The sequence below is a fragment of the Monopterus albus genome, unplaced genomic scaffold, assembly GCF_001952655.1.
Source record: "Monopterus albus unplaced genomic scaffold, M_albus_1.0 scaffold503.1, whole genome shotgun sequence".
NCBI lineage: Eukaryota > Metazoa > Chordata > Actinopteri > Synbranchiformes > Synbranchidae > Monopterus > Monopterus albus.
The window spans coordinates 81,813-90,322 of record NW_018128383.1 but is presented as its reverse complement, the minus strand read 5'-3'; the positions used below and the strand labels follow the sequence as shown (position 1 = coordinate 90,322).

General features: G+C 39.9%; 1 long non-coding RNA gene and 1 pseudogene across 1 annotated transcript in view; both read left to right on the top strand.

Annotated features, from left to right (window-relative positions):
* LOC109952832 (uncharacterized) overlaps positions 1-1,580 on the top strand; it is a 3,172-nt pseudogene extending 1,592 nt beyond the window's left edge.
* Positions 1,581-3,039: 1,459 nt separating this feature from the next.
* LOC109952833 (uncharacterized) overlaps positions 3,040-8,510 on the top strand; it is an 11,821-nt gene continuing 6,350 nt past the window's right edge. The window contains exon 1 of the long non-coding RNA XR_002273822.1: positions 3,040-3,074. This is a non-coding gene — a long non-coding RNA (uncharacterized LOC109952833). The remainder of the gene's footprint in view (positions 3,075-8,510) is intronic.

The window sequence follows — 8,510 nt, the reverse complement described above, 5'->3', positions numbered from 1 at the left end:
TACACATCCAGAACTCACTTAGGGCTTGTGGATACCCTAAGTGGGCCTTCAACAAAGCAAGGAAGAGGCCCAACACCAACAGGGAGAAACCAGAAACAAGAGGGGATAACACTGTCATCCCTTATGTGGCTGGTTTATTAGAGAAGTTAAAAAGGATATTTCACAACCACAATATCCCATTTAACTTTAAACCAGGGAACACCCTGTGGCAGAGACTCAAAGGACAAAACACCCAGACATAAACAGAGTGAAGGGGTGTATGCAATTAAGTGTAGTCAGGAGTGTAATGACTTGTACATTGGTGAAACTAAGCAGCCACTTCACAAACGCATGGCCCAACACAGGAGGGCCAACTCCAGTAGACCAGAGTCAGCAGTCCACCTCCACCTGAAGAACAAAGGACATTCTTTGGACACTGAAGTCCAGGTCCTTTCCAGAGAACATCCCTGGTTTGAGAGAGGAGTTAAGGAAGCTATTTTTGTAAAAATAGAACACCCCTCACTAAATAGACTAAGACACAACTTGTCTTCCATCTACAATCCTGTTTTGAGATCTCTGCCTAAACATGCCCACCAGGACAATAGGCGTCGGTTGACAGGGGAGGTTTCAAAGACAGGTAACGACTCTCACCGATACCGGGCTGCAATGACTCAGTCATTAAAGGACATTGTTGGCCTTCAAAGGACTGAAACACCACCGTGGGGAATAAATATCTCCGGCTCAACACCAGTCAGTCAGAACTGATGAAGCCTCTTGGATGAGAGGTGAAATAACTTCGATCTAGAAATCTAAGTCCAGTTGATTTTTCTAAGGCTATTTAATTTTACTATGACCTGGATGACTGAGAATCTGCACAGACATAAAGTCCTTCAAGTTCCTGGGCTCCACTATCTCCCAGGACCTGAAACGGAGATGATGTACTTCCTGCGCCAGCTCAGGAAGTTCGAACTTCCCCGGAAGCTGCTGATACAGTTCTACAGAGTGTTAGGTATTTTTAGTTAGATAGACATTGGTTAGATACTTTACACTAAACATTTCTAATACATAGACAGGATGTCTAGCTCAGGCTGTTAAATGCTTCGACATTTACGCCCATGTGCCTCCTTTTTTTGCTCTCACACACAGTAGCTGATCTTTTATCAGTCTACATAATTATGTTAGTCTGGGTTAATGCAGATGAATGGAGCCAAACTGTTGTCTAATAACAAACAACTGGAGTCGCTGGCATGAACATTTGTTTACACTGTACGAATGAGCCCATTAGAAAGGGATGATTTTTTATGACAATGTTTTTCTTCTTTAAATGGCCTCTATGGCATCTACAAAACACCATTAGACCTTTATGATATCTTTTATAGTTACTGTATGTAGTACCAACAATTTTTCTTTCACTGCCACTGATAGTCTCCATTGTATCCAAAGTGGTTTCTTCACTCACTGGTTACTTAATGACTATTTCTGATTGGCCCCAAATTGCAGCTCTTTTAATTTTTAAAAAACTTTTTTTTTTTTTGGTAAATTTGCATTTTCCTCAAACCTGTCCCTATTTTGTGCTTCAGTGGGTAACCCAACCTAAATAAGTCAGCTAACATTGCACAATGCTACCTGTATTCATAAACTGGCAGATTCCCAGGAAAAGTGTTCTGTGGCACATACTACAAGCTTACATAGACTCACTCATGCAAATGTTGATGACCACATGCTTCTGCTGCAATAGAAAAAAAGTAAATTACTATAATACAGTATGTACCATGTGGCAACCTCCAAGGCTGAGAACTGCAATAAAATGTCCAAACATGCAGTTCCTCTAATGGCCACTTGAGGCTGGCTCCAAAAGGGAGTTAGTCCCCTATAGACTTCCAGGTCAAAATGCCCAGATATGCAGCAGAAATAAATGTGCTTACAGCCTGGTACAAAAACAGTTTTGGTCTCTATAGCAAATTTCCCCCAGCCAATTCCAGCTGACATTGGGCAACAGGCGGGGTCCACCCTGGATAGGTCGCCAGTCTATCACAGGGCAAGATCATATCATATTCACTCCTACAGGCAATTTAGATTCACCAATCAACCTAAGCTGCATGTCTTTGCACTGTGGGAGGAAGCCGGAGCCCATTTAAATTATATTCAGACTAAAAGTCATGCATAATTAAGGGCGGGAGTGACAGGCGGGTGGGTCCCGCTAGCTGTCTAAGGAGCTCCACTCACACAATCCCCTCTTTGCCCTTTTTTGGATTAGCTGTAGTAGGTGGACTGAAGCCCTACCAATATGGTGACAGCCAGACTTGAGCTTCAAAACCACTCTTCAGAAACGTATTAAATTTTGAACGATGCTTTTGATTGATTCTTTTGTTTGACTTTGCACCGTCTCTGGTCTGTTCCATCAAATCAGTTAACTTTGCTCTAACCAACCTGAGTCTGCCATGTCTGGCTGTGACAATCAGGTGATGCCAAGGAGGGTGGTTATGTTGTTGAAAAGAAATGCCTTTAAGTGCTGGAAATTCAACAGTATTTTCTCTCTGAAATCAGAAAAGGGTTTTGCTTGGTACCCATTCAGTAGATTAAGTTATGTTGAAAAACCTTTAACAAATGTTTGACAGTAATACATGTCAAATGCTTTTATGGGATTTACACTAACTAGTTTAAAATTTAGATAGGACCTTTTATCTTAATTGCCCAGTTTAAAACATTTTTTAGACACATAATAAAAAATAGGGCAGCACGGTGGCACAGTGGTTAGTGCCGTTGCCTCACAGCGAGAAGGTTCCGGGTTCGGGCCCCACCTGGGACCTTTCTGTGTGGAGTTTGCATGTTCTCCCCATGCTTGCGTGGGTTCTCTTCGGGTGCTCCGGCTTCCTCCTGCTGACCAAAGACATGCAGCTTAGGTTGATTGTTGTCTCTAAATTGCCCATAGGAGTGTGTATGTGTATGTGTGGTTGTTTGTCTATGTGTTAGCCCTGCGATGGATTGGCGACCTGTCCAGGATGTACCCCGCCTTCGCCTGATTGCCGGCCGGGATTGGCTCCGGCCCCACCCGTGACCCCGTTCAGGGACTAAGCGGTAGAAAATGAATGAATGTCCATTTGTTGTGAACCGAAGCTCCCCCTTGTTAGAATGTGGTAATGTCTAGGTATATGTGTGCGGGTATCTCTCAGGTGGCAGCTTGGTCTTGATCAAGCGCACAGAATGATGGGTTGTCTGGTTGCAGGCCCCCTGTGTGTGTGATGCTAATAAGTATGCTAAACTGGCCAAGTTTTCATCTCAGGTTGTGAGCCCCCCTGTGTGCGTAAGACACCCCCTGGTGAGGCAGAACTTGGGTTATGCTATGTGGGTCTAGGTGGCAGGGCTTTTTTAAAATGTAAATAGGCCGTCTGGTTGCCTGGAGATGCAGACATCCTGTCTCTACACAGAAGTTACAGCAGACAGTTTCTACCTCAGTATCACTTGATTCTCATCAATACAATTGTAAGATACATAAGCAAGGAAAAGCAATGCATTAAGAATAACCAAAGCTCAGTAGTTCTGGACAATCATCAGTACAGCTATAATATGTATAAACAGGGAAAATAAAGTTATGAAAGGTAACTAAAGGGACTAAAGCTGTGAAAAGTAACTAAAGCTTATAAGTAACTAGAGCTCATAAGAATCAAATCTTACAACACTTAACCCATGACAGTATGATTAGACAATAACCCTCAGTGCAATACCTGTATATATACATTGTAGAGATTATACAGAGTGATAGAGGTCTCTAGCTTTAAGTACTGTTTTTATCTGTATTTATCTCATTTTGAAAAATGAATATAAGATGAGGTCAGACTCTATGGCAAAAAAACTCTTAAGGAACAATATGAAATCGTTTTGGAAGGACGTCAAATAAATTCATAACAGTAGATCCTCCTTTCCCCATACTATTGACGGAATTTCTGATCCTGATAAGATAGCTGGCGGCATCACTATTGCGAGTTATTTAATTGTATTCCCAGTTAAACTTTTTCAGTGAGTGAGGTTGACTTTGTTGAACCAATGAAGTTTCCCAAGCGATAAGTAATTTGTCTGAAAATAAGGCTACTGGGCTGGACCGCATTTCTGTTGGACATCTTAAGTGCACTAATCTCAGGTTATCCTCTCTTTTAGCCATATGCTTTACTGCCTCTGTTATGCACATTTTTCTGCCTACTCTTTGTCAGTACTTTTGGTTCCTATGGTGAAGGATAAAGCAGGGAAGGTGGGCAGCTCGGATAATTATAGACTGATTGCACTTGCTAATATTCTTTTAAAAGTTGTTGAAGAACTTCTTTTGAGTAGGTTTCACAATCTTATTAGCTCCACTGCAAACCAATTTGGGTTTAAAACTAACCATGGCACTGATATGTGTATATTTGCGCAAAAGGAATTAGTCAGTAAATATAAAAGTAAAAACTCTACTGTATTCATGTGCTTTTTAGATGCCTCCAAAGCTTTTGACCAAGTGAATCATAGGAAATTATTCCAGAAACTGTGTGACACCCGAGTGCCTAAATATATCGTGAGGTGTTTGTCATATTGGTATGCCCACCAGACTATGTTTGTTAAATGGGATAATTGTATATCTGCACCCTTTCAGACCTGTAATGGGTTAAGACAAGATAGTCTGCTTTCCCCAATCTTGTTTAATTTTTACATGACTGATCTCTCTAATGAGTTAAATATGTGCAGAATGGGATGTATGGTCAGTAGTATAGTTGTGCATCATTTAATGTATGGTGACAACCTTGTGATTTTTAGTCTCAGTTCAGTAAGTCTTCAGCAGCTCTTGAACATGTGCTCAGTGTTTTGGGAACTTCACGATGTCAAGTATAATGCTGTCAAAAGTGTTATTATGATATGCCGTACAAACAAGGACAGGTCCCTTGTATTTCCTTCTTTTAAGTTATCCAGTAATATTTTAACTGTGTGTAATAAAGTTAAGTACTTGGGTCATGTCATCAATGATTGATGACAGGGATATATATCGGCAGTGCTGTATGTTGTATGTACAAGCTAATGTATTGGGATGGAAGTTTGGTTCATGCTCGGTTGGAGTAAAGTTGGCTTTGTTTAAAGCTTATTGTACCTCCTTGTACACTGCCCATCTGTGGTGTAATTATAAAAAGGGCAGTCTTCTGAAGCTGTCAGTGGCTTACAATGATGCCCTGAGGCTATTATTGAAAAAGCCTGTGTGGACGAGCGCTAGCAAATTGTTCATGTCATCTCGAATTAGTACATTTCTCGCTGTTTTAAGAAATTTGATGTTTAAATTTATCTGTTGCTTGAATTATTCTGAAAATCATATCATTTTATTGTTGACTAATATTACATACAGTAACATGCGTTTTACTTCTGCTCTCTGGAAACACTGGTATGCCTGCATTTTAAAGGGATATTAGTTTATGGTTGTTCTCTTGTACTCGTTTTTTTATTTGTTTCTTTTTAACTGTTCTTTTATTGTTTATTTGTTCTGAGCTTGGACCTTGGACCTTGAGTCTATAATAAAGTGTCATTCATTCATTCAATAGTATAAGGCTTAGATCTGATTATGTAAAGTGCCCTGAGACAAGTGTTGTTGCCTCTATACAAATGAACTGAATTAAACTGAATTGAATGGAATATGATTCTGTACCATTTTGGCAATATTGCTGTAATTGTCCAATTGTTTCTGAGCATATAGATTGCAATGAGAGTTATCCTTTGCTATTTTCTAGTCTGGTTATTGTCTCATTGACTTAATGTTGAAAATCATCAGCCGATAAATGCAAGCACTTAGAATCAGACATTTCAGTCACAGTTGCGAATAGTCTTTGTTTTACCTGGTTTCATCATGCCCTGGTTGACTTTAAGTATGCTCTGTAAATTTTTTTAACCAAAAAAAAAAGATCCACTGAGACTGAGACTGCTGGGTCTGTTCAAGTTTGTGAGATTGACGTTTTCAGTGCAATGTCTTGTGAGTATTTTGGGCAACTGATCAAGCTGATCTTTACACAAGGTAACATATGGTGGTACATGATGCCAGGTCTCTATTTGATTTTTGGATCATGGAAAAATTTCTCTCTATTGTTGTGACCTTTTTCACTCAAATAGTTCTAAGACACAAGTTGTTTTCAGTACTAACTGCATCAACTACTTTTATTAGCTAATTCAGATTTGTATTACCAATCTAAAAAATGTAACTCCACAAAGAATCATGTCTGGAGAAAAAGTACTGTTGCAATAATCTTTATGGGCTGAAAAGTCACAGCTGGGTGGGGTCATGTCTAGTTTGTTGTATTTGTAGCTAGACTCATCTGTGCATCATTATATTGCACAGTGTTACACAGCTGCACAATCATACAGTCACCATTAGAGGGCAGCGCTAGCAAGTTGCTTTCCCTGGGTATAGCTACCCTTTAAATATTGCTCTTTTTAATTCAACATTGCATGACTGTGATGTTGGAAATGATGCTTGAAAGGAGACAGGGAAAAGGGGATCAGGTGAAAGACTTGTGTTGTGTGGTTTTAGTGTGAAACCACACTGGAACATTTTAGGAGCAGGACTTTCCCGCAGGTTCATAAAACCCTATGCATCCCCTCATACACTGTCTTTTCAATTTGATTTTTTTTTTGAAATATTTTACATAACCTATGTAAAATATATCATACAGTCACCATTAGAGTACATACAGTACTGTATGTACTCTAATGGTGACTGTATGATTGTATGATTAAGTATTACCCTTCAGGGTATAATTCTGTGGTGGAGGTACTGGAGGTACTCAATATGCCCTTTACACATGAACACACTCAAACATTTCCGCAGCTGATTACCAAGAGCACTAAATCAGAATGAACTCAGAATCTTCTTCTCATTTGACTGCACAGTATTTGTCAATTTATTAATTTTATAAATGTCTTGAAGACTTCACCAAGAATCAAGTCTAGCTGCACCTCTAATCAGTGAAGATTCATAGGAGGAAACAATGTCCCAGACAACTTTAGTCATGTCTTCAGTATATGAATAAAGCCAGACTGAGTCACAGCCATACATTGGGGTGTCATTTAACGCACACTAAGATTCACTGACAAATATTCTTATCTGTTAAGAGTATAAAGGTTTCATAGCTGCTTTGTTTACAATAGATATTTTTAACCAAAGAGGTGTTTTAAAGTGCAATTACAGAACACAAGGAAACAACCTAGCAATAATAATAATAATAATAGTTTATCGAGTACTCTGATGCTCCTTTAGGATGCTGGTTCCCAAACCTTTTGTTATTTGACCCTTTAAAGCCAAACTATGGCTTCTCATGACTCCTAGTTATTGGTTGCAAATGGGCATTTATATTTCACTAAAACTGATATTTCAGTCACTTTTACTGGCCAAGTATCTTATACACACAAGAAATTTTTATCTGGTACAGAACTGAGGCAGCCATCTGCAGTGCCAGATGACACACGCACCGATTTGTTTGACATTTTTGGAGAAGCTTTTAATCATGTCAGAGCAGTTCAAATCAAATCAAATTTTATTTGTATAGCGCCAAATCACAACAAAAGTCATCTCAGGACACTTTACAAAGTAGGGTCTAGACCTTACTGTTATCAATATTATTACATAGGGAAAACCCAACAAATCCCCCTTGAGCAAGCACTTGGCGACAGTGGGGTGGAAAAACTCCCTTTAACGGAAGAAACCTCCGACAGACCCCGGCTCTTGGTGGGCGGCCTTCTGCCTTGACTGGTTGGGGTGAGTGGATAGAGGAGAGAAAAGAAGAAAAGCAACAAGACAACAATCAAACACTGATCAGGTCGATGTGGCTGGTGACTGCTCGTCAGAGATTTAGAGCTCCAGGGCCAGGGCAACCTGCAGAAAGGTACAAGGAGAGAGAGAGAGAGAGAACACTACGGGAGAGAGGAGACACAAAGTTAGTAATGTGTAATGATGGCATATAGAAGCATAGGGAGAAAGAGGAGAGGAGAGCAGAGCAGGAGGGGAGGTGAAAAAAACTCAGAGCATCATGGAGCCCCCCAGCAGCCTAGGCCTATAGCAGCATAACTAAGGGAAGACTCGGTCACCTGATCCAGCCCTAACTTTATCAAAAAGGAACGTCTTAAGTCTAATCTTAAAGGTAGAGAGGGTGTCCGCCTCCCGAACTGAGAGTTGGTTCCATAGGAGAGGAGCTTGATAGCTAAAGGCTCTGCCTCCCATTCTGCTTCTAATTCCATGAAATATCTCAACACAATTACAAAAGGTCAAACTGATTCAGACTGAAAATCACAAAATTGTGTTGTCTGAGAAAATGTGATAATACAGTTTTTTTTAATCAAACAATACGGATAAAGATTTTGTGTAAGTTGTGTAATAGTGGATACTGTAACTGTAATACTAAACAAGTAAAAATGTATAAAGTGTTGTATATTACAGTGGATACTGCTGAACAGAAGGCCAGAGCACCAAAAAAATCCCTTCAGGTTTGATTTTTGGAAAATGAAATCCCCTGCAAAGCTCCCACTGCACA